Here is a 27,748-nt window from a genome sequence, read left to right on the forward strand (position 1 = left end):
AAAGAACTGAGTTGGATCTAGCTACTTAGCCAGGCTTTTGTCTACATTAAAGGTGGATATCTCCGGTGTTGGGGGGAGGGGTGTCCTTTCCTCCTCTGCTCCCTTTGAGAAGGAGTGAGGATGTTAGTTTTGCACTCACGCTGGAGTGTGGGTTCCTGGGTAGCCTCTGGTCTGCTATCTGCAGGATGAAGATATCTGCTACTTGTCAGTTCTTGCTCGTGTTGAGTAAAATCTGCTTGCCCGCTGCATCTGGCACATTTGTCCCAGACTCTCTGGGTTGTAGTTATGGCGGCTATGGATGGCACCACAGCCGCCACAGCAACCTCAGCCATGGTTGCTGGAAAATGCTCAGATCTGTCTCCTTACCTGGATTTTTCCTCTCTGCCCAAACTCTCTGTAATGTGATGGCACACTTGGTGTGCCTAGGACTGTTCATTAGAACACTAGAACTGCTTTCTATGCAAGAGCTTGTTTAGCCACCAGATTCTCCTCCGCCATTTTCTCGAAATTTCTGAAGGTGTTTAAATATTACTGGAATTGTTTTGGAATAAATAATGTTCACCTTGACTATCTTGAGAAAGAAGAACTGGTTTCTCAGCACTATAGGTAAGAACTTGAGTGAAAGAAACAAAAGGAAAAATGAGGAACAACTCAACACATACATTCAAAAGAAACAAAACAACCCAAGAAAACACCAAATAACTCAGTACTCAAGAACCTGCAGGAAATGCAAAGATTTTTTTTTAAATAGCTATGATAAGTTTATGAAAATCCTGACTACGAGGGAGTCTACTATTGTGAGGATAGTGGTTAAAGCTCAGACTGGGCAGAAAGATCTGTACACAATGCCAGGCACTTGTTATTCTAAATTCCAGGAAGAATAACATAAAGTAGACTGAGCCCACGATCATACACAAGTAGGAAGCAAGATTCTATCTGAAAATTAATCAGGATAATTTAGGGCTGGGGGCATGCCAAAGTGGTAAGAACAACCATTTAGGAGACACAAGACACTCAATTCAAATTCCAATCTTATGTGTATTAAAGAAAAAAAGCTATGACTTTAAATAATGGGAATAATTGCAAGATTTGAATATTTGAGTGGAGAAAAATCCATGAGAGAGGTAGAGTTTACCCATGTTGTAATACTTTCTACTTAAGTGATAATATTATGTGGTACTCCAGACATAACAGAGTTACCTTGCAAATGAGCATGGATGTGCATTTGTGTGAAGGAAATACTCTATTTACATAAGTGTAAATTAAATACTTTTTGGGGGTAGATTTTAGTTCTTGTACTAAGAGTCTGGGTGATATCTCTGAGTCTTTTCACTCAAGGCTATCACTCTACTACTATGAGCCACAATTCCAATTCTGATTTTCTGTTGGTTGTTTGGAGATAAGAGGCTCATGGACTTTCCTGATCAGGATAGTTTCAAAACCATGATCATCAGCTCTCAGCCTTCTGAGTAACCAGGATTCCAGGCCTGAGTCGTCCATGTTTTTAATAATTTAGTAAATTGTACAGTTACAGAAGTTATAATTTATCATTATAACCTTTATAATATATGTGTTTATATTTATATCAATGCATACATATAGAAATATTTTAACATATTTTGTATCTATAGTAGATTTATGAAATCATCCTTCATTATAAAATAACATGGAAACAAGTTTAATGAGGAGCAAAACAAAGGGAATTGTCACATGTTTCTTATTGTTGAATGAAATATGAATTGTGAGAATCAGTTTGAGAAAACCATTTAACAAAATGGATAATGGCTATTAATTCCAATCCCTTTATTTGCCCATATTGTGCATCCTCACATATGAGTGTCAAAGTCAAACCACACTTTTTTGCCTTTGTATTTAAATCACATGTTATAATTTAGGGGATAGATGAAGTAATCAAATAAAGATTAAAATAATACTAAGTGAGGCTATGAGTTAGAGCTGAAAATTATTTTAAATATGATAATAGCTAATTTAATCCCATATCTCTTACTTTTGCTCTATTGTCATATACCTCATTCCCACATTAGGAAAGTACATAGAAGGTTCTCACTAAATTATGTGTAAAATTATGAAAAATGTATTAAAAGAATATGGGCACATCAGGGCTGCGAAAGTGGCTCAGTGGTAGAGGTCTTGTCTTGCATGCCTGAGGCCATGGGTTTGATTTCTCAGCACCACATAAGCAAAAAGAAGAAAGCCAGAAGTGACGCTGTGGTAGATTGCTAGCCTTGAGCAAAAAAGCTGAGGGACAGCACTAGAGGGGCCCAGAGTTCAGGCCCCTCGACCGGAAAGAAAACAATAACAACAACAAAAGAATATGGGCACAGTCTGGTTTTAGCTGATTGGTACATGTAGGGGGTAGTGTGTTTTTGAGGACCTGAAAAACGTTGTGATGTAGATGAAGGAAGGGATGTGCTAATTCTGGAAAATTGGCTAGAGGATTGCTCCCAGAAAAACAGTGATGAATTTTCCCAAAAGGTTAGAGAGAATAAAATCACTCTCACAATCATGTTCACTACTGCACTATTCACCGTAGAGAATTTATGGAAACAGCCCAGATGCACTTTAGCAGAGGGATGGTTGGAGAAAGTGTTGCATATATACACAATTGGATTGCACCCATCCATTATAAAGACTGTTACAGCATTTGCAAAGAAATGGATAGAACTAAAATTATGTTAAATAAACGAAGTCACAGCCAGACACAAAAAGAACGCGTATTTAGAAGCCAGAATTTTATACAAGTTAAAAAACAGTTTTAATCAAAGCATGCTATTTGTAGAGGAGTATTTAACAGGTGTAATTTCTTATAAAATTGAACTTTTAATCCAACAAAATGAATACCAGGAGGCTACCACTTGGAAAATGTGAGGGAAAATCAAAGGGAAGAAATAAAGAGACTTATGGAAGTAGAGAGTGAAGCCATAATATTCAATGCAGATAGTATGAAACTAATAAAAACGAAAGTGGATTGAGGTTTAGAAGGATGTGAGAAAGTTATGTAAAGATCCATTGTACTTATAAACTGATTCGTTGAATGGAAAACATTTCGTACACCTATTTAATAAAAATATAATTAAAAACAATGGAGACATCTGATCTTAAACCATGAGTCAATATGATACTTGCCTTCTCAGAAATTTTCTTTGCAGGTATTTTCCTCATAATGACAGAAAAGTGAACAACGCAATGTATATCAATACATCACTTTGCATATCCTAAATAGACAATATAAAAATCACAGTAAAAATATTAGAATATATCACATGATAAAATAAAAGGTAGAAAGTATCAAACTCTGATTGTTTTTCCAAGTACTTTACAATTGGTATCTAATTTAATCCTCACAATAATCCCATAAAGTGAAACTATTTCTATTTTTAATTCTAAGATGATGATATTTAAGTCTTCAGAGTTGGAATTACTAGTACAACATTCTACACACGGTGTTAGCCCGTGTTCCATTCCCACTATATGAACTAACCTCATTCTATTTTATAACTAAATACTAGCACTCAGTCTACTAATTCTAGGAAAATTCCCAAAATTATTGTGAACACTCTAATAATATTTCCTTTATCTTTGTTAGAAAATAGGTAACTAAGACGGACACCGGTGGCTCACGCCTATAATGCTAGCTACTCAGGAGGCTGAGATCTGAGGATTGTGGTTCAAAGCCAGCTTGGGCAGGACAGACTGTGAGACTCTTATCTCTAATAAACCACTAGTAAACTGGAAGTGGCACTGTGGTCCAAGTGGTAGAGCGCTCGCCTTGAGTAGAAGAGCGCAGGAACAGCACCCAAGCCCAGAGTTCAAGCCCCATGACCAACAACAACAAAAAAGACAATAAGTAACTGTAAGAAGAAAACTCTACGTTCATAATCAATTTATACCTCCCCAGTGAAAGGAACTGCTAAACTATAACATTCTTGATTTCTAGCTCAAAATAGTAGAAATCATATTTTATGCCTTCACTCAACACTGCACTGCCTGGGGACCCCATCTCTGGTTAACACAGTCTTACTGAAAGAATGACCTGCCCAATTCCTGATGGAAACAGACTGCAGGCCTTTTGGAGCAATCGTTTCCACATTGTAGCTCACCAAATTTTTTACCATTTGAAGTATTTTGATTGCTTTTTATACCCACCATTTTTAGAGAAATGTACTACTTTAAAATGTTATTAAAGAAAGAATGATATAAAATCACATTTGACCCCAGATAAATATTTTACCTTTCATATACCCAAAAATGCAGTCTTACCTATCATTAATGTTAGGAATGAGAGGTTAAAAATCATTGACACCAAGACCTAATTATGAATTAAAGACTCTCCAACTTGTGAATACAATTGGTTTAAAAAGACATCAATACTACTGCATTTTTAAGTCCCTATGATAATGATAATGATTCGCTATGATAATCATAATGATAAACTATTAACACTTAAAAATAACTCATTTTCTTGGGAGTAGGACGAAAAGCATAAGATTAATCCTAATTATTTTTAAAAACTTTATTTAAAAGTTCACTCATAACTATAAAGATTCTGAAACTAACTGAAATAGAGAGGAAATAATTTAACTGCATCATCTACATTCAATAGACTGTTAATAGAAAACAAAATTATACTAATAATTAGCTTACCCAATTCACTTAATTCTTTTATTCTATTCCATTTATTTTCATAAAAACTGGGTTTTCATAAAATGAAGCATAAAAAAGCGTATATACCCACTTATTTTTTCAGATCTTAACAATATTTCAGAAATTTTAGCTCTACAGTCAATGAACTGAAATAATACTAAAAGATTCAAAGGATTTTCAGAAATTGCAAGACTTGCTCTGAGATGTTATGTATATTGGAACAGATATTCAAAAAGCCTTATTTGTTAAAGTTGCCGTAGTTTCTCCCACAAAAGAGCCATTAGTAAAGATACCTGTGCATGTACAAAACACCTTCAAATGCATCCACAATATGGACATAACACTTGCTTTTTGTTTGTTCGTTTTTGAAAGGAATATCTAACAAGCATATCCACAATACTTATTTTCAATGAATAAGATGGGATATTCAAACATAATATGGATTGGATTATCTCTTAGTGAGAATAGATATAATCTTGCAAAGAAAGTGATTTTCAACAGAATTCCGGAAAGAGTTTATCCAACTTGTGTTTCACAGGAATAATCAGAGAGTAATACCTGTTTGGTCAAGTCAGTCCAAATCACTCTATGAGTGTATCTTAAAAGTATAACCAATTTAAGAGGTCAAGTACGTATTTTGTACTGACAATCATCTTATAGCAACAACTTACTAATTATGTCTGTATCTTCTTACCTAACATACAATAAGAGCTGAAAGCGGTCTCTTTTTCTAACTTAATATTGTAAATGCTTTGATTATGATGTTATTATTAGACAAATAATATGTACAAAGGCTGGTTCCACTGAAATGACATGACAGAACACTGATAAATAAAAACATTGCAACATGGTTAGCTTTTTTCAGCCTCACCCTGTCCACATTGGCAAGCAACATTGCAACAGCCCACGCACACATATACACATACACACATGTTTGCACATATACACACACATATACACGCATGCTAAATTCAGGGTTTATTGTACAAAAAGTCCACATAAAATATTAGTGATTAGGACAAATGATAATATGCCTTATTACAAAATAATACATAAACCATTACCACGCATGTTACATTTTACCTGCCTCTCCATATGTGACCACTTAATTTAGTTTTAATTAATTAATTACCTTATTAATTAATTTATTTGTTTGGTGCTACTACTAGGGCTTGAACTCAGGGCCTGGCTTTGTCCCAGAATTTATTTTTTGTTTCAGTTTTCTCAAGGCTAGCATTTTACTGCTTGTACCAGAGCTCCATTTCTAGATTTTGCTGGTTACATTCAAATCAGAATCTAATGCACTGTTTTTTCTTGGTCTGTTTTCAAACCACAATGCTCAGATTTCATCTTTCTGATTAACTACTACTAAAGACATAAGCCATCAGTGTGGCTGCTACTTTTTCCTATATAGTTATCTAATGCACATACTTAGATGGTAATTTTAAAATGAGAGTATCGAAGCAAGATGTACAGTGATGATACTGTCCTGTCAGAAATTCAAGTTAGTAATGTAAATTTATTCTTAAAACCATACACAAAAATACCATGATATTGTGTAAGAGAACTCACTATTGAACATAGGAGCCTTAAGAGCTTTCTAATAGATCCATTATTTATTGGTACCCAACATTAGAAAAATGTATGCGGCATTGGTAAAATAGAAGTCCTTTGCATGACTACATACATTCCTTGTTTTTATAAGACACTTGCTTTCATCTAAAAAGTAGGCCTGTCTATTGTCTTCATGTGATTTTGATGATTGAAAGTGCTTAGTGAGAAGGTCAAAATGTATTAGTAGTCCTTCACTATCAATTCTCATTTTCTTCTTGGAGAATATAATAATCAAATCAATAGTTCAGAATCGGCAAGCAATACTTCAGAATCATGCTTCCAGTGCAAGTGGATCACCAGTAAGAAATCCTCAATACCAATTTCCACAAAGTTTTGTCACAGATACAATCTCCCTGCCTTCTCTAGCTGCTTTACTATCCTCTTATTCCTTCATTGTACAAGAAAAGTATGATTCAACTGATTTCAGTCAGATCTGTTACTAGAACTATCAAGGATTTATTTTACTGTCTGTAGTTTGGGAAAGTTATGTCTCTTTACGTAGGCTACTAAAAATGTATTTACTAACTTCAAGTAAATACATAAATTCGATTTCCATCTCTTTTAAAAAATAAAATTTTGTTTGCTCTACAAATTGATCAGAGGCATGGATTATGTGGCTAGCTACGTCATTACACATCTTTCTATTTCTTTCTCTCTCCCTTTCATGGTTCTCATATATAACACGATTGCTCCATAATTATCCTAATTTATTTTGCTTTTATATTTTTGGTTATATCATTTCACTTTTTGCTCTGCCATTTCCCAAATCATTTATATGGAAGGCATTATTTCCTATTTTCTCATGCCTAGAATAAGCTGCACATGAAGACATCACTGGTCCTCATTTTCAGTGTGTACATTTGAATATGGAGGAATATCTTTCCTCTGCTCTCCATCAATTCCCTACTCTCCAGTTAGAATAATTTCGAATAGTAAAATTGGAAAAAGAGAAAATAAATCATGGTGAATAAACAGTTGCAGAAAATTCACCAGATATTTCTGACCAGTTCAACCAATGTGAACTATTAGGGAAATACATGGACACCTCATTCCCACTGGCACTCAAAGTCTCTGGTTAGGCAATTCTTAGGAATATGGGGAACAAGATGAAAAAGTAAGGAATGGTATCAATTGCAAGAAAAAAATTGGAGAAGGATCCAACCATATTTCTTCAATGGGCTGTCGAAAATATTCAGCTTAATACAGTGCGGAGACTTCTTTCTCAAAAGGCCACTTATGTGAATAGTAGGGATGATGATCAGTATATCCCTCTTCAAGAAGCCTACGGTGGACACTTAGACATTGTCAGTGAGTTGGTGTCTCAAGCGGCACATGCAATAACTGTAGATGACTGGACACCCCTGAACAGTGCATACACGTGGAATAATACCAGAGTCGCTTCTTTCTTACTTCATCATGATACAGATACCAATGGCCAAACTAACGGACTTTTTTTTTAAATTTTTTTTGGTCTGTTCGTGGGGCCTGAACTCTGGGCCTGGACGCTGTCCCTCATCTCTTCAGCTCAAGGCTAGCACTCTACCACTTGAGCCACAGCACAACTTCCCGCTTTTTTTTTCTGCTTATGTGGTGCTGAAGAATCGAACCTTGGGCCTCATGTATGCAAGGCCAGCACTCTACCACTGAGCCACTTTCCCAGCCCAAATATTTTTGTTTGTTTGATTTTTGTTGTTGTTGTGTTTTTTTTTCTTTTTGGTCGGTCATGGAACTTGAGCTCTGGGCTTGGTTGCTGTCCCTGTGCTCTTCAGCTCAAGGGGAGTGCTCTACCGCTTGAGCCACAGTAACACTTCCCCAAACTAAAGGACTCTTGACACGCTTATATCTTGCTGTTGAGAATTGAGATAGCAAAGATACGCTGGATCGCCTTCTGTTGAACCATTACATAAATCCAGGCCTGAAGAACAACATAGAAGAAACTCTATTTGACATTGCCAAAAGCATAAGTATGTATCACTACCTCTATGAAGTTGTAAAAGGCTGTACAAATTGTTCACCGAAGTCCTAATGGTTGGGTTAAGTTTCTTAAATTTCAAAAATGCAAGTTCATCTTTTGTGTCCCTACAAAATATTTCACAATCCAAATAAGTGCAATATCTTTTTTTTTTTTTTGGTCGGTCATGGGGCATGAACTCTGGGCCTGGAGCTATCCCTGTGATCTTCAGCTCAAGGTGAGCCCTCTACCACTTGAGACACAGCTCCACTTCCAGTTTTCTAGTGGTTTATTTGAGATAAGTGTACCACAGACTTTCCTTCCCAGGCTGGCTTTGAACCATGATCCTCAGATCTCAGTCTCCTGTTTAGCTAGGATTATAGGCATGAACCACCAGTGCCCCGCAGTACCAATATTTTACTGTAAAAATTCATGGATTCCGCGGAATTCTTCCAAGTTAATTGCCTGCCTTGGATGGAAAAATGTATTCAATAGATTTTGTAAACATGTATAATAATTTCTTCAGAGTTTGTGATTTTTTTAATAAGAAATAATTTTAATTTACCTGTTGAAATGAGTAGTACAGAAACTAAAATATTTCTGGTGCTTGTCTGAAAATGTATATTTTATAATATTCTATATTCTATGTTTGCATAATGTTCATAATTTATTTTCTCCTAGATATACATTGAATTCTATATTATTTTATAATATATACGTTCATTAATGTGTACTTTCCGATTGTATTCCATATAGAAACAGTTTGATTCCTTTTTTTCTAGGTCTTAATATTATTTTTCTTTGGGATAAAATGACAATGTTGTCTAATTTGAAAAGTTTTGTAAAGTTTATGCTATGTAAACGCCTTTCTGAGGTGATTTAATACACTGATGTCAAACTAAATTTAATTATATGAATTACGTGTATTGTTACACTTGTAATTTTGTAATCAACTTTTTAATCACTTTTTTTCATTTCTTGCATCTGAAGAATGAAAAATTTGGAATACTTCTCAAATTTTCATATTATCCTTGTGCAAGTGCCATGTTAATCTCTGTGTTGTAATTTGAGTATACGTGCTGCTGAAGCATGTAGTATCCTCTAAATTTAATAGTTAATGCTGCAATCTTTATACAGGCTTATATCTATGGGTGCCTACTTGTAACAAGGAAACCTTATTGTTCCTAACAATGCTATCGATCTTATTTCCCTAAAATTCTGTGAATATTGGAAAAAATTATATTGATCAGTCGATTGCTCACATTTCCAAACTATTTTTGCCAATGAATACTTAAGTCTTTTTATTTGGAATTTGATCATACTCTCTATTATTTATAGTTAGGTCCAAAGGTGATGGCTTTTTCAAGTACTTATTTGTCCAGCTTTGTGGACCTAATGGATTCAAACTAAGCGTTGCTTAAGCGCTACTTCTAAACTTCTTCAGCTGACATTTTCCCAAATGAGGTGTTACTGGAACAAATGTCTACCTGAGCCTTTACCCTTCTTCCATGTGGGAACAGACCAACCAGAATACCTTACCCTGACAGCAAAGATTTTCTTACTAGAACAAAACTAATCTTGGTTACAAGGGATCATAGAGAGATGAACAGTTCAAACAGAACTGTTCAGACGAGAAGGTATTTTATCAAAATATAATTGTTTATTATACCTTCCATTTAAAAGTAGCTAAAGCCAAGAAGTGAAAAAATTGTTCGTATGCATGATTACTTAATGTCCTGGCCTGTCTGTAAGTTCCTGGCAGGAACTTACACTACTACCTTTTTATCACCAAATATTTTCATAGTTGCAGGAGAAGTGCATATGTTTCTCCTTGTTATTAGGCATTAAATTGATAATGTTTTAATCACATTGTTTCCTCTTGCCTCCATGCTGTAAATCTACAAATGATAAAGCTTTAGATCTAATTCTATCAAACACTGAAGTAGAGATAATGGAATCATACTTTAAATCAGAGTTGCCTTTGATACAGTAACTACAACAGAACAATACACAACGTGTGTCTTTTAATCATATTATATATAGTTATATGTGCTGATTTTATATTTCACACAATGAAACTTACTAGAATTAGTTGATAATTTGACAAATAAATTGATATTTATTTACTCCAATAAACAGAATTGGAATATAAACATTTAGGTTTCAAATATGTATTAGACTAGAAAACGTATCAATGCAATCTTTTTAGTATAAACTTGTGATACATTATAACTCTTCTTGGTCTTCCGAATCCACATGATAAAAAACAATGTTTTCCTCTAATCTGTAATGGATATTACTCTGCTGCTCTGTTTATTGTTTTAACTCGCTTGTCCCAAACTGTTTTTATCCATATTTCTGAAGCATTCTTACTGATTATGCCCAAATTTTGCTAAGATGTCTAAAAAATATTACTCTTCTGCAGTACCCATGGATCCTAGGATCTCAACGCCCCTTTACCTGCATCATCAGATAACAGGGGCAAGACTTTTCACCAAGGCCCATGCAATATATCAACGCAAAGTAATTGAAGACCCATCTCAATTATGCATTTCCTATATTTCAGGGCCCCAATTCCTTGAGATGCAGGAATTAGCAGTAAGCAATTGTGAAATGCAAGGCAACTTAAAATGAAGGATGAGATCACAAAATTTGAGAGAAAGTACTGTAATTCAAACATTCAACTTACAGATGACCAGCCCATATGAGTGAACAAGTTCACAAATTGTCATAAGATTATTTTTAATACCCCTCACCTATGATTAACGAAAGATTTTATTCCAACATAAGTGGGCCAAAAAATAGTTCCTAGAAAGATAGATCTATAATTGGTCTACGAAAGCCCGAAAACTTGACTTAGAGGTCAAATGTAATTCAGAAAATCATTTGAAGCACTAAGAAGTGCTTCAAAACACTGGGACTTCAGTACAACATGGTTCTGTGGTATAAAAATGTCACTCTCAAACCAATGATAATCTACATTTAATCTCCTGAAAGTATATTCCTTTTCAAATAAACTTTTAAAAATCACTTTCGCCCTTACTTCATTGCTGGTGGGAATGTAAACTTGTTTAACCACTTTGGAAAGCAGTATGGAGGTTCCTCAAAAGACTTCACATAGATCTCCCCTATGACCCAGCAATCCCACTTTTGGGCATTTACCCAAATGTTTACAAACAAGACCACACTAAAGCTACCAGCACAACTATGTTTATTGCAGCATTATTTACCATAGCTAAGATATGGAACCGACCCAGATGTCCCTCAGTAGATGAATGGATCAAGAAAATGTGGTATATATACAATGGAATTCTATGCCTCCATCAGAAAGAATGACATTGCCCCATTTGTTAGGAAATGGAAAAACTTGGAAAAAATTAAGTGAAGGAAGCCAGGCCCAAAGAAACATAGGTCTCATGGTTTCCCTTATTTGCAATATCTAGTATATGTATGAGTCAAGCGGAAAAGGTCAGATAATGTGAGGTCAGGAAAATGAACCCTTAGATATGTATTTTAATGTTTTTTTCTTTCATGCATGTGTTTCTAATGCATTTATAAGATTATCTCTTTGTTGCTTTGTATGTCCCTCCCCCACAGTATAACCCCTGCTTTCACTATATTTGATGTCAGTATAACTTTTGGAGGAGATGGGGAAAAACCAGTGTTTAAGGATACAGGTGGACCTCTTGCAACAGTGAGAATTACAAGTTGTCATGTCCAAAACGAGCTTTACAACGTCGGTGTGGGGGGGGGGCGAGTGGGGGGAAGGAGAAGGATTGGGATTGGGGGGGAGGGGGGAGGCTGGGAAGGGATGTGAAGGGTAAACCAAAGGAGGAGGCTGCAATGCTTGGTAAGAAATGTACGCATTATCCTGCCCATGTAATTGTAACCCCTCTGTATAGTATGTTCAAAAATAAAATAAAATTAAATTAAAAAAATCACTTTCGCCAAAATAACATTTGACAAGTTGATGATACTTAGTGACATTACAAGTTTTTCAAGTGTAGGGAGCAAGTACAATAGAGTTGAATTATTTACACAGCACTAATGCCAAACATGTTCAACCATTCATTAAAGTGTAGAAATAGTACCACCCACAATTTGTGTTTTTCAGTATGGGCCTTTCAGAAATGTGTTTAATATGTCAGCCTCCTAAATTTCAAACCCAAACCTTAGCTAATAAATTTCATCATTTAATAAGGTACATTTTAAACAATCACAAATAGTTGCCTCATCATATGTTATTTTATGTTTTCCCTCTGTATAACATAGTAAGAAATATGACTTTATGTCTTGAATATGGGTACTAATCAGAGATATGACAAACATAATATCTGTCTTCTATTTCTATCATATTCCTATCTAGGAATAAATTATAATGTTCTTCTTTTTCCAAAACTTATATGTAGTAGAAAATATTATTCCATGTAAAATAAAAGAATCACACGATTGTACAAAGCCATTTATAAAAATGCATAGTTAGGAATACATTCTAAGCCATTTTTTAACTTTCTTTTGACTAAAGATTAATCTTTCAAACGGTTGAGAAAAAATCATGTTTAGGTGCTTCCCGTCTCCAGTCTTGCAAATTGTTGCTGCAGAAGAATGAATTATGGAAATATAAGCTGACATCATTTCAAGAATATGCAGGATTGAAACTCCATGGAATGTATATAAACCTTTCAAAGTATTAATAGACAGTTTAACAGAATGACTATCAGAAGTTGAAACCAAAGAGGAATTATAGTAAAGACATAGAATGAATGAAAAATGAACAAGGAGCAAATACAGCTAGAATACTGAATGTACACATATGATGAAGGAAGTGGTAAATTGGAAATAAATCTTGGAGAAAGGGTCGTTTGAGAATGATAGAAGGAGTGACTCTGATCTAGGAGCATTGGACAATTAGATGGATATATTTAATTGTAACACAATTGCACAAACTTTTAAAATTCAGTTAAAAACACATCTAGAAACAAAAACATACAAAAATCACAACCAAACAGCAATCTCTAGAGAGTATGAATATGACCACTCAAAATTTTAATCAGTTAATGAAGGGCAGTCTTGGGAAAAGCAAACAAAGCTGTTCAAAGAGGGAAGTTTGGAATAGGGGAGAATTTTCAACAGAATTAAATAGATTAAGGTTATAAATCACCTATATCTGCTGCATACAGTATCTTACTTCTACGAGATTTCTGTCTGAACTGGATAATCCAGTCCTGAGAAACACTTGGTAACTTGTGAGGTAGAATGGAAGAAACAAGATCAAGAACGCATTACTCCACTGGAGAGAAAATGATCCTCTATATTTTCTCTAATCTCTCTTCACTACTCTTTCTTCATACTTTTAAGTCAATTGATTTTGAATTATATTTTTCCTTCTTTCTTCTGGCAAAGTAATTGGTCAAAGTAATTTCATTAAATATTATTTGCCATTTTCTTCTTTCATGCTGTTTAATTGGCCAAGTGAGTCCATAAAACTTCCCTCTTGTATTTGTTTGCCATGAAACAACATCTATGTTAATAAGGAGAAATCTAATATAAAACTTTGTATCCAGAAAACAGTCCAAGATGCTGTGATCACAAATATTTGGCTATATATTTTTTTCTTTTACCTTGAAAGACTTCTTGTGTCTAAAGTGCCCACAAAAATAAGTACTCCATCACTTGTTGGTTCAATCAGAATTGTCTAACATCAAAGATATATTTTGCTAAGAAGATGCTTAGAGGAAACCAAAAAATACTGCACTTTTTAATCTTCTCTCTTAAGATTCTCCTTAGATACCATATCAGGAACAGTGAAGTTATTCCATGCACAATTATTTTAATAGATTATTTTTCTCTTGGTCTTGCATTTGTTCACCAAGGTGTATGGAGGAGAATAGAGTTAAATCACCCATACCTTGGAAGAAAGTGTCTGTTACAAAAGGAAAATGCTTCTATGTCCTACTTCTATGTCCTACTCTTAGCTCTTGCCAGAGTTCCAATTAATCACAGCTTCTTGGCTTCCAGTCTAGTGAAGCTGAAGGACCATACGGGCTCCACCACTGCTACATCTTCATTATTTCTCTTTTAAAACTCTTCAAGTTGCCTCATTTGGATGTGGAATGTATTTTCATGTCTTCATTCAATCAGTTCTGCATTGTAGTGAGCCAAATGGGCTCTGTAAAATCACTTTAGGGAGAAAAAATACTAACACAATTTACATCAAAAAGTTTTGGCCTCCCTTCACTGCTGAAGTCAATACGCTTAGCTAAGGCTTCTAAGAAAAATTTTATTATTAATTTTTCCATTTTTTCAATTCTTTTCTGAACTTTTTGGCATATGTAATAAAAGAAGTCTAGACTACCTCATATTAATAAGAATATTATTTTTTGTGAGCCACTTAGAAATGTGAAATCATTGGTTTGAAGTATCCAATCAAATTTTTTTCTGTGTTTCACTGCTTCACGTCCAAAGACATTGTGGGAAGTGTTATAAACAGAAATGTGTAATCCCAACACCTTCTTTCATTGTGGAGGGCACTTTCTCCCTAAATATTTTGACTCAAATTATCTTTTTCAGAGAATTACTATTTGGTAATTGAAGGTACATTGACAAATTTTGATGCCTTATTTTTTAAAGAACTTTTAATTTAAATTCCAATACAACCTTCTTTCAAACAGTGAGAATATAGTTCCTGGGTAAGGACAATTCCATGGGAACCTACAGGATTTACAGCAAGGTTTCTGAGGTTTGTTTGTTTAGTTTCAAAAAGAGCCATCTTCATCCATATTGCTCCCTCTCTACTAAGTCTCCTTGGATTTCTTTGCATGAGAGCCTATTCTTCCAGGCAATTTTAAATTTTCTTAATAGGCTAAGTTATTAAAAATTTTGAACTATTGAATTTTACCTGTCATAAATTTAAAACTGTTGAAAATCCTTTATCAGAACCGCAAATTCACCAATCCTAATTCCACCTTTACCATCAAAATGTTAACATGCTGTTTTCATGATATAGTAACCATGCAGCTATTATTTTCCAGTGGCTTTGTTATGCATATATTTAACCATATTAGCTGATGCTAAGCAAAATGAATTCCAAGATATGGAACCAGATTTTTTTTTCATTTGTGGTTGTTGTTTTTGATGAACTATGTGATTTCTGTTTTCTTTGGGGTTTTCCCCTATGGTTTATCCCTGCTGTATGGTGAAACAATGGTGAGACAAAGGACAAAAGGCAAACCAATGCAATAGCAATACTCACAAGACAATATGTTGGAAATGTACTTTACAACTTGTGAGGGGTGAAGGGGTGAAGGAAAACTGTGAGAAAAATGAGGGAGGGGTAACAAGTTTGAAATGTTTTTTATTCACTACCTTACAGTTAGTGTAAAGTCACTGTACATCAATTTGATAATAAAATTGAAAAAATAAGCTGTGTAAAATGTAATTTTACTTTATTGGCACAGTAAATATTATTCTTTATGTAGTAACATTTTAAAAATCAATAATATTTGGCTTCTAATTTGAATTAATTACCCCTTATTTATCAGAGGTTCATCAACTTGAATGTTATCCAACTAGACACTATTTTCACAATATACTTGCCAAATTTTTCAAAAAAGAATAAATTTAGTACTTTCTCATTCTAAAACAGAAAACAGGGTCTGGGAAGATGGCTCAGTGGTAGAGCGCTTGCCTTGCATGCCTGAGGCCCTGGGTTCGATTTCTCAGCACCACATAAGCAAAAAGAAAAAAGCCAGAAGCTCAAGTGGTAGAGCGCTAGCCTTGAGCTGAAGAGCTGAGGGACAGCGCCCAGGCCAAGAGTTCAGGCCCCACGACCGGACCTAGTTTAATACTATGGAAACCCATAATTTTAAAAGTAAGTAAGTTTTTAAGAGGACAGAATAAATGTGTTCTTCAAAATTCCTATGACTAACAACTACTCATTTTTAAATTCTCAACATTCCTAAGAGATTCAAAACAGTACTTGTTTGCATGTTAATTAATTCTGCAATAGATGCAGTTTCCAATGGGGTGTCCAGATTGAGAAGTAAACAGAAAAATAGCCACATTCTTGTAGAGGATAAAACTGTGAAGCATGTGTAATAATTAATTCTTCAAGAGTAAGCAATTGTTTATAAGAGTAAGCTATTATGTCTATGACCATCAATCCCAAGATTTATGTCATAAAGTCATCCTAGCCCAACAGTTTCCAACTTGTAAGGGACACCTTAAAATTCCTTAATTCACATTATGAATACCTTATCTCTATTTTGAAAAAATACTACACCTCTGCTAATGTGACACCCTCCTTGTTCTGAAAAGAACACCACAATAAACTGAGCTGCATCATTTTTCCTCCACTGGTATTTTTGAGATCAGAACACTTGCAAATATTATTTATATTTAGACTTTTTTAACTATCATAGATATTCAGTATGCTAAGATAGGAAAATTATGATTCAAAGCCCACCCAGGCAGGAAGGTTTCTTAGAATCTTATCTCCAAAAAACTTCTCTGCAAAAGCCAGACTCAAGTGGCACTGAGGTTGAAGTGGTAGGGCTTGAGCCTTGAGCATAAACAGGATCAGAGACCCTGTCCATGCCAAGATTTCAAGTTCTAGGATGAACCAATAAAAACAAACTGAAAAAAACCCCAAACCTAGCATTTTTCTCCATGTATACAGAGGCACGTAAATAAGGAAATGGCTTCCTGTGGTACATATAGGTAGAAGAAAGAAGATGTCACACAATTACTCTCTTCATACCATATTAAACCAAACCTTTAAAAATTGGTTTTTCTAAATGTATAAATTAATGTCATCCATTTTTGGCAACTCTGTCTAGATTATTCATATTAACATGGTATACGTTAACTCTGCGAATTATTTATTAACTATGTTCTAATTATAACTGTCGTGAAAGAATATCTAGGCAAATAGAATGCCAGAATTATTTGTGAATTTTTCAATTAATCCCTCTACTTTGAAAGTATTTTGTAGTATCCTATAGAATATGAAATTACAAACAAATCAAAAATATATTTTTAATCTAAATTCTAATTTAACAAGGTCTACAAAATCCTACATTAGACGAACTTTGCTATTTCTCCGGTCTTAAGCTTTTGTAATCCTTCAACATTTATTTGGAATCCAACAGAATGAGGGAGGGGAATCATGAGCTCTTTTCCATCTACGAATGTTCTGTAATGATGAGAGCATTTAAAACACAAGTGAGGATATATATGAGGTGTATTCAATAGGAAACTTGACTTCTCAAAACATAATGACAAAATTAGGCCAAACTTCCAACTGTGTATTCCTTTCTTGTTGTTTGGTTAGTTTTACTGAGACAAAATTATTCTATCTGGTCCAGGGAAGGTATCATTATGTAATTCCACTCTCTTATCTCTTGTCTGAGTGCTAGAATTCCAGGCTTGTATCACATTGCCCTGCCATAGTTTGTTTATTTAATCTAGAAACAGACTAGAAATTCTGAACTTCTCCTATGATTTTATCCACTAGACTGACAGCTCAGACTGTTTATGTACTATTTTCAAAGGTGTTTTAACAATTGACATAGGATATGAACATTTTTTGATGCACCTGCATGCTTCCCTGATTCATTCCACTATGTATCCTATCCCATTAAGAATGATTGCTTGACTCTCTTACTATCTCTGGTCCCTACCTATGTAATATTCTCAACTTCTGGGGGAAAGTTCACTTGAGGGCTTTCTAATATTAAAAATTATCACTTGATTCTAGTCTTACTCAGGACCAATTTTCTATTGTTTTCTAACTTTTCTACATATTCTGAGAGTTGTTTCATTTGTGTATTTTTGTGTGCACCTATACACTTATAGGTGTGTATGTGTATGTTTGTATGTATGTATGTATGCAAAAACTTAAAGCTGTAATTCAGCAATCTTGCTCATGACTGGTATCCCAGCTTTCGCTGGTTAATTATAGGTAGTGTCTCAAAGCCTATACTGTCCAAGCTGGGTGCAAATTGAACCTCCCAGACTCCTTTACATTCTTAGGTTTTATTTTTCTAGGAGTATCAACTTTTAAACTTCAAACACTTTTGTGAGTGTAAAGTCTAACTGTAGCCCAGATTTTTAACTCAAGATTTCATATAAAGTTAGATGAACATATACATTACATATCCTGGGTGTACACTGTTAGAAATGTGATCATAAACCAAGTTGTTGTGAGATCTGAGGATTGGGTTTTAAAGTCAGCACGGGTAGGAAAGTCCTGGAGACTCTTTTTCTCCAATAATTACCAGAAAACTGGAAGCGGCACTGCAGCTCAAGTGGAAGAGCACTAGCCTTGAGCTGCGTTTCAGAGGGACAGCGCCCTGTCCCATATTTCAAGTGCCACGAAAAACAACAACAATAAAAAGGAATATAAGAAAAGGAAAGAACAAGAAATGTGATCTTAGCCACCAGGTTCATTGCTAGTATAATTCCTGTTCCCTCAAGATAGACTCTTTTTTTCCAGTTAAGTCTGTTCTCCCATATGTGACTTGCATTGGAAAAAGAATCATTCTTCCATTCTCCTTTTTGCACAATTACATGATTAGCAAGCATGATTTAGAAAGGGAGTGGCCTCATGCTTCATGTTCCACTTAGGGGTAATGCTTTCTCTATATCACTCCCATAAATCTACATATGGGACTTGGCTTTATTGTTTCAATTTTTTATTTGTAGAGTCTTGTATATTGTATTGAACACTTATACATAAACACAGAACTTTTTCTCCTATAATTGCTATTGTTTCTTTTACGGTTAACTCATGTACAGTTGGGAAATTAATGCACAGCATATAGACTCACAAAAAATTATCTGAGAACCTTCTTACCATTTAAAATTCACCTTAATTTACAGAGCACATGAGAAGTTTGAACAAAATATATTCTCATGGATAATGTATTTATAAGCAATTTAAATTGCATTTGTCTTTACTAAGTTGTCTCTGAAACACGTGTTACCTCATGTCCAAAAGTGTCTTTGTGCTATTTCAATGAAGCCAGAAAACATTCATTTTTTTCTGGAGCAGCACCATAAATTGTTACTGGAAGTAAGTGGAAGTAACTGTTACTGGATGTGGAAACTGATCCCAGGAGAGGAATTTAACATAGAGAAATGACAAAGTTCAAGTTAACTATTGCGTTCCTTTGTACTGTACAAGAAAAGAATCCAAGGCTGGAAGGAAACTCTGTCCCTGACTTTTTTGAGTTTGTCCTTTACTCATATAAAACTTGTCTGTAAACTTCTGGTTGAGAGTTTTGCAAAAGGAAACAATATGCCATTTGAAGGCAGGCATAGAACAAAAGGAAATAACTTTGTTTTAAAAGTGTTCTACTGCAAAGAAGCAAAGACATGGAGGTTTTAAAGTGTCTAATGGATGGATGTTTCAATCCTGAGATGATTCTCTTTTTGCAGGAATCAGTTTTTAATTCCTTTAGTCTGGTCTTGAGTTTTCCATAGCAATAAGAATTCCAAAAAAGCACGATCCAGTGAGTATGATCAGCAAAAGCAGCCTCTTCTCAGAGCACCACTATTTTAAGGAGAGTCCCAAAGAAATACCCAGGGTTTGTTTTGTTTGCTTGTTTGTTTAGTTTGTGCTGGTTCTGGGGCTTGAACTTAGAGACTGGCCCCTGTCCCTGAACAGTTGTCTTTCTTTCCTACCTGGCCCAAACCTAGTACTCCACTGCTTGAGCCAAAACTCCACTTCTGGCTTTTTTGGTGTTTAATTACAGATAAGTGTTTGACAGACTCTCTTGCCTGGGTTGGCTTTGAACTAAGACAGTAAGAAAGCTAAGTGACATCAACTCTATGGACTTCTCTTTTGAACCTAGAAATATTAGATGAAGTTTATTATAAAGCTATTATTTGACAATTTTTAAAGAAGAGAATATGTTTAGCAAAGAAGCCATAACAAATAACTCAGTAAAAGTAGGTGCACTACTAAATCATTTGGGAAGATTACTATTGATTTCATCATTTCTTTGGGGGAAACTTAAACCTATATTTGCACTTTTTTGTTGGTTGTGGGGATTGAACCTTAATCCTGGGCACTGTCTCTCAGCTCTTCAGCACAACTTGAGCACTCTACCACTTTAGCTACAGCACAACTTCCGGGTTTCTGGGGTTAATTGAAGATAAGGGTTTCATGGACTTTAGCTACAGCACAACTTCCGGGTTTCTGGGGTTAATTGAAGATAAGGGTTTCATGGACTTTCCTGACCAGGCTGGCTTTGAACCACAATCCTCTGGACTCAACATCCTGAGCAGCTAGGATTACAGGCATGAGCCACCAGCACCCCACTCATATTTGCATTTATGTGCACTTAATGTCACTATGTAGACAAAGAATGGAAATATGAACCATATGATGTGACATTGCAGCTTTTCAGAATAATTAAGGTAGCAATAAATATGTCCTCCTTTTCCATTTTGTTACATAAATAACTCATGAGCTATGGGACTCTTACATTAGCATCCTCTTTCATCTTTATAGGTGTATTTAGTATTAGGAAATGTTCATAGATAAATACAGCAAGACAGATTTTTAGAAAGCAAAGGAGATCAGGTATGAAAGATCAGCATAGAAGGAGATACATTCATCACACAGAGATTAAGAACTAGCCTAGGAGATTTTGAATGCCGAAGGCAATGAGGAATAAGCCTAGTTGATAACTAGTTCTTTAATAAGCAAAAATGGTTCCCTAGAACGGTTTCTGCTATACCTTAGTTACTATCATTTATTCTTTCCATCTGGCATTATTCCTTCTCTTCTGTCACAACTGTTAATTAGCCTCTGCCTGTTTTGTAAGATGACTGGCCAAAATAGTTTCTGAATCTCACTTACACTATCCTTCTCATTGTGATTAGCAGTGACCCCACTCAAAAGCCTGGAATATTTGAATTTCCAGAATTAATCTTCTCCTGACATCTAAGCACATTCCTAGCATTAATTGCTGTGACCCAATGAACAAAACATTTTTTTCAACACAGTATCCTTACATAGGTAAAGTACATGTATTAGGAACTATTGTCAGGTATCAGTATGGAAGGAGCAATTATATATTCCAAATATGGGTTCTTTATTTCGCATTTACTAACTAAATGTTCATTGTTGTTGTTGCTGTTGTTTTGGCAGTCCTGGGGCTGAAACTCGGTGCTTGGGAATTATTCTTCAGCGTTTTTTTTTTCCTCAAGGCTAACCCTCCACCACTTGAGGCACAGGACCACTTCCAGTGTTTCCTTTTCAATTTATGTGGTACTGAGGAATTGAACCCAGGGTTTTATGCATGCTAGGCAATCACCATACCATGAAGCCACATTCCCAGAACCCTAAATGACTTTCTTAAGATGGCATTACATTTTCATTCTATAACTCTGTATCATAATTTTAGCCAGGAATTTTTGCTAGAAAAGAGCATTGAACACAGTACTTGAGTCCAGTAAGGCTAGATGGACAATGGATAACTGTCACAGTGTAGCCAGGGCACAGAGGGACTTACCTCATGGAGCTGGTACAACAGACTGAGCGAGACAGCTCCTGACCCACAGCCTACCTCGAGAATGAGAGGACCACCTTGGTTCCAGCCACATGGGGTTGCTGGACCACCTCCTCCAGCACCCATTGAATCAGTTCCTGAGGAGAAAGCGAAAGAAAGAAGGTCAGAATTACACTTAAGCCAGGTGCTGTTGGCTCAGGCCTATAATCCTAAGTACAATGGAAGCTGAGATATGAAGAATGTGGTTTATAGCCAGCCTGGGCAGGAACACCTGTGAGACTCTTATCTCCAAAGAACCACCAAAAAACTGGAAGTGGTGCTGTGACTCAAGTGGTAGAGTGGTAGCTTTGAGCTGAGATGCTCAGAGAGCTGCCCTAGGGCCAAAGTTCAAGCCTCATAACTGAAAAGAAGTGGACTTCCCACCACAAGAAGTGGACTGAATAGCACCCATTGTCCTAGGGAGCATGGCAGAGAAGTCAGGCCGAGCTTCCTGTCAGCTGGGAGTCATTAGTAGCTCACCCGGCTTCTCTATGCCTCAGTTTCCCCAGCTTCAAAACTGAACAAAGTGAAGGATCCCGTTACTCATGGGGATAGAGTAATAAAGAAAGAGAGCCATTTTTACATTCCCACCAACAATGAAGTAAGGTTCCTTTCTGTCCACATCCCCTCCAGCATCTGTTGTTGTTAGAGTTCTTGATTTTTGCTGTTCTAACTGGAGTGAGGTGATATCTCAATGTTGTTTTGATTTGCATTTCTTTTATGGCTAGGGATGTTGAACATTTCTTCATGTGTCTATTGGCCATCCTTCTTTCTTCTTCAGAGAAGCTTCTCTTTAAGTCTTTCGCCCACTTATTTATTGGGCAGTTGTTTCTTTGAGGATTTGTTGTTGGGTGGTTTAATTTTTTGAGTTCCAAGTATATTTTAGATATGAGACCCTTGTCCGTTGTATGGCTAGTAAAGATCTTCTCCCAATCGGTGGGCTTTCTATTGATCTTGCCAGCTATGTCATTTGCCCTGCAGAAGGTCTGCAATCTTATGCAATCCCATTTGTCCAACCTTTCTTTGATTTGTTGTGCTTCTGGGTCTCTATTCAGAAAATTTCGACATGAGCCAAGGAGACCTAGGGTTTCTCCTATTCCATCCTGTAATGTTTTCAGAGTGTCTGCTTTGAGTTCAAGGTCTTTGATCCATTTGGAGTTGATTCTGGTGCAGGGTGATATATAAGGATCTAGCTTTAGTTTTCTACATGTAGTTAACCAATTTTGCCAGCACCATTTACTGAAGAGGCTGTCTTTCTTCCATTCTATTGTTTTAGCTTCCTTATCGAAGATTAGATGGCTATAGGTCTGTAGGTTCATTTCTGGGTTTTCAATTCTATTACATTGGTCCTGAGGTCTGTTCTTATGCCAATACCAAGCTGTTTTGATTACTATGGCTTTATAGTAGAGTTTGAAATTTGGTATTGATATTCCTCCAGCACTTTGGAAAGCAGTATGGAGGTTCCTCAAAAGACTTCACATAGATCTCCCCTATGATCCAGCAATCCCACTTTTGGGCATTTACCCAAATGTTTAAAAACAAGACCACACTAAACCTACCAGCACAACTATGTTTATTGCAGCATTATTTACCATAGCTAAGATATGGAACCAACCCAGATGTCCCTCAGTAGATGAATGGATCAAGAAAATGTGGTATATATACACAATGGAATTCTATGCCTCCATCAGAAAGAATGACATTTCCACATTTGTTAGGAAATGGAAAAGTTTGGAAAAAATTATATTAAGTGAAGTAAGCCAGGCCCAAAGCAGCATAGGTCCCATGGTTTCCCTTATTTGCAATATCTAGTAGAGGTATGAGTCAAGCGGAAAAGGTCAGATAATGTGATGTTAGGAAAATGAACCCTTAAATATGTATTTTAATGTTTTCGTTTCTTTCATGCATGTGTTTCTAACGCATTTATAAGATTATTTCTTTGTCGCTTTGTATGTCCCTCCCCCACAGTGTAACCCCCGCTTTCACTATATTTGATGTCAGTATAACATGTGGAGGAGATGGGGACAAACAAGTCGTTTAAGGATTCAGGTGGATCTGTTGCAACAATGAGAAGTACAAAATGTCATGTCAAAACCAGCTTTACAATGTCGGTGTGGGGGGGGAGGGGGTATAATTGGGTGGGGGGAGGGGGGTAAAATTGGTTGGGGGAGGGGGGAGGCGGGGAAGGGAAGTGAAGGGTAAACAAAGGAGGAGGCTGCAATGCTTGGTAAGAAATGTATGCATTATCCTGCCCATGTAATTGTAGCCCCTCTGTACAGTATGTTCTCAAATAAAATAAAATACAATTAAAAAAAAAAAGAAAGAGAGCCATGTTTTGTTTCATAATCCCATAACTGTTGCACTGTTAATAACACACACCATCTGAGATCTTTCCGGGTATCTTCCTATCATATGCTCACAGAATTGTCAAGAACAGTATCAGATGGCCCCTCCCCCTGTGCCTGTCCCTGCTCCAGAGATCCCTCTGTATCAATCCCTTGTTTCCTCACAACTGTCCCATGAAGAGATTGAAGTCCAATGGTTGAGGGCTAACCCAGAGATTCACCTCTGGTCAAGAATTGGCTGCCGTGGACTGAGTTTGGAACAATCCATCTAAACCAATGACTGAGCATGTCGCTACATATCTACCATCCCAACTACAGAAGAACGGGCCTCGTGGCTCAGGCCTGTCACAGATCAGAGGACCATGATCCAGCCCAGAATGAGCATATATTAATTCTCCATCTCAGAAATGCCCAAGACAGAAAAGCTTGACTCGCATGGTAGAAGACTTGACTGGCAAGCCTAGGGCTATGAGGTCAAACCCTAATATACCAAAAAGAACCAGTGTCCCAGTGCCAGAGTCTCATGCCTATAATACTAGGTACTCAGGACGCTGAGATCTGAAGATCACAGCTCAAGATTTAAAATAGGGTTGGCCTTACCCATCAGACATCATTATGAGAAGACCCCGAGACTGACCTATGCTGTTGCGCTCCATACTAGCAGAACTCATATCCTTACTAAGAGTTGGCCATGCTCTCTGTCCTCCTGGGAAGCCATCCCCTGCAGGTCACACTCCCAGATCCTCCCAAGCTCCCACTGCCACCAACCAGGCCCAAGGGAGTACACAGCTCCATTGCACACAGATCCCTTGTTCTTGTAATTTAACTGTGTTGTGTCCCCTTCAAGCCTCTCACCCTTCCATGCCCCCAGACCTCAGCTGTGAAGCCCATACATGGCCCAAAGATAACAGGTAGAATTTACCAAAGCATTCGGCCTCCTTGTTACAACCCAGTTCTACACACACACATACACACACACACACACACACACACACATACACACACACACACACACACATACACACACATCCAGACAGGTGACAGAAGACTCCTCCATGCAGTACCTGCAATTTGCCAACTGATCACTCATCTGAGCACAGTCAGGCTGTACAAGGAAAATGATTATCTCTCTTTCTCTGTCTCTGTCTCTCTGTCTCTCTGTCTCTCTGTCTCTGTCTCTGTGTCTGTGTCTGTGTCTGTGTCTGTGTCTGTGTCTGTGTCTGTCTCTGTGTCTGTCTCTGTCTCTGTCTCTGTCTCTGTCTCTGTCTCTGTCTCTGTCTCTCTCTCTCTCTCTCTCTCTCTCTCTCTCTCTCTGTCTCTCTGTCTTCAGGTGAAAGTTTGACTGAACACAGAAGAGAAGGGCTCACACAGCAAGGGTGTCTATCTTCTGCATCCAACACCTCCCATCCCCAGAAAGAAAGGAAAAAAACCCAGAAGGCAGGTGTAGACATGCTGCTCCCCACCTCTGACTAAAGCCACTGGGCTCCCACCTGGGAGTGGAAGGGCGCAGATGTGCTGCTGTGTGGCTCCCACTGCTCCAGGCCAGGGGATCTTTGGCGCCCACTCCTCACCCAACCTGCATCTCCCCGTATCCTGGACACTAGTCACTGGGGATGGGGGTGGCATCCTCGGGTCAACCCCCACCCCCACCCCTGGGGCACATTTGTGGCAGGGCGTGGGCCAGACTGTGGGGCACAGGGGAGGCGAGGTCCTGGTCGGAGGGGAGGTAGTGGTGTCAACAAACAGAGAGAATCAAGGTGCTACTGGGCAGCAAGGAATGTGGGCGTGGCCACCATTCTTGTATCCCATTGGTCAGAAAGAACCATGAAACAATAGAGGTGTGGCTGGAATCTTCTGATGCAGGCAGAATGGGTGGAGTCAAAATGATGGCAGCCCCTTTCCCAGGGAACTCTGTCCAATCCAGTTGGGGATAAGAGAGTGACCCACTTTAGCCGGATGGCTGCACAGATTGTTGTGTATGTCTGTTTGTTCCCAGACCTTGAATTCAGGATCAGGGCACAATCTGTGAGTTGTTTTTGATCAAGGCTAGCTCTCTACCACTGAAGCCACACGGCTTTACTTCTGTCTTTGATGGCACAAGTTGGACAGGAGTCTCAAGGACTGTCCTGCCTAGGGTGACTTTGACTTTCACAGCCTTGTAAGTTTTAAGGAGGACTGCTGAGAGCCACTGATGCCTGGTTTTGCTGATGATCTTGGACAGACCTGTGAGTTCCCTATCCTCAGGTTTAAGTGGTAGGAGCTGGAGCCCACAGCTTGAATCCTGGGCTGCCACCAACAAATGGCAGGAGATCCTATGAAATTCATTCCTATTCATATGATTACCAAAGGAATGTGATGTATATCATGATTAAATGGGCAGTACTTGAATGATTCGAGGATAAAATTATACACAATTACATAATAGGACACTGGTCGATATTAATTAATACTTTATGAAGCATTTAAACAATCACCTTCATTAAATGGAGGCCAAATGAAATACCGACGAATTGGGCATCACATAGCATAGAGATGCCATTTTTTTTCTGCCAGGACTGGGATTTGAACTCATGGTCTAGGTAACCCTGCTGTTGCACTTTGTGGGAAGGGGAAGCTTGCCTCCTTGAATTTAAGAAATTCAAGTCTGTTTTTTAGGCCTGAAATCGATGCCCACAACTAGAAAACATACTATTTGTTTACATTTTAAATATATGATTTATATTTTTAAACATATGTTGATTCCATATTGCATTCAGTGTAGTTATTTTATTTTTTGTTTTATTCATATACTGACTACTCATTTTATTAACTATTATGACACATAGAACAGTGATTACATTGATTACATAGGATATAGGTTTGCATATGTATTGCAAGTCCTTCCTGACACCCAGGACTTTCACAGAAAGGAAAACATGTGTCATCATCAGCTTCTTACTACACGATTCATTTTTTGGGAGTACTAGCATCTGAACTAACAGCCTTCAAGGCCCAATTCATGAATGGGTGAGTGTCAGCCTGCCATCCTGTGGCAAATTGAGCTGACAGGCAGTCCCAAGTACCTGAGATCGAGCCCCAGCAGTTGACAAAATAAGAACAGATTGACATACAGATGGTAGTAAATGTATATCTTTATAGAGTGCCAGAGATGTCTATACCTTATTCAGTTATATAGACTACATTCCTACCAATTCTTGGGTATTTATAATGCCTCCATATAATTAATGTTATTGTTTTCATTCTTAACATGGAATCTAAATTTGTAGACATGTTCTCCATCATGCCAGACACCCAGGACTCTCAGAGAAAAGGAAAAAATTTCACACTTGGCTTCTTACTGCATGATCCAGTTGTTGGTAGTGCTGGGATCTGAACTCAGGGCCTAGCAGGACCAATTGGTGAATAGTTCAAGGTGACCACACCAGCCTGTGAGCAACAAAGGAGTTAAGCCATCCCAGGATCTGACATTGATCCCCAGGGTGGCCATGATAGTCATAAACTAATGATTGAAACATAGGATCTATATTTACATATATGTGTGGACAGTATCTTGCCTTTGGAGTACTTTTCTCCTTATTTTCTGTCTTATGTAAGTATTGTGTATTTTACTGAAT

General features: G+C 37.0%; 1 pseudogene; it reads right to left on the bottom strand.

Moving 5' to 3' along the window:
* Window positions 1-9,224: 9,224 nt before the first annotated feature.
* LOC138815861 (U6 spliceosomal RNA) lies at window positions 9,225-9,321 on the bottom strand (annotated as a pseudogene).
* Window positions 9,322-27,748: the final 18,427 nt, after the last annotated feature.

The sequence above is a fragment of the Dipodomys merriami genome, unplaced genomic scaffold (assembly GCF_024711535.1).
Source record: "Dipodomys merriami isolate MVZ:Mamm:240054 unplaced genomic scaffold, mDipMer1.0.p SCAF_674, whole genome shotgun sequence".
NCBI lineage: Eukaryota > Metazoa > Chordata > Mammalia > Rodentia > Heteromyidae > Dipodomys > Dipodomys merriami.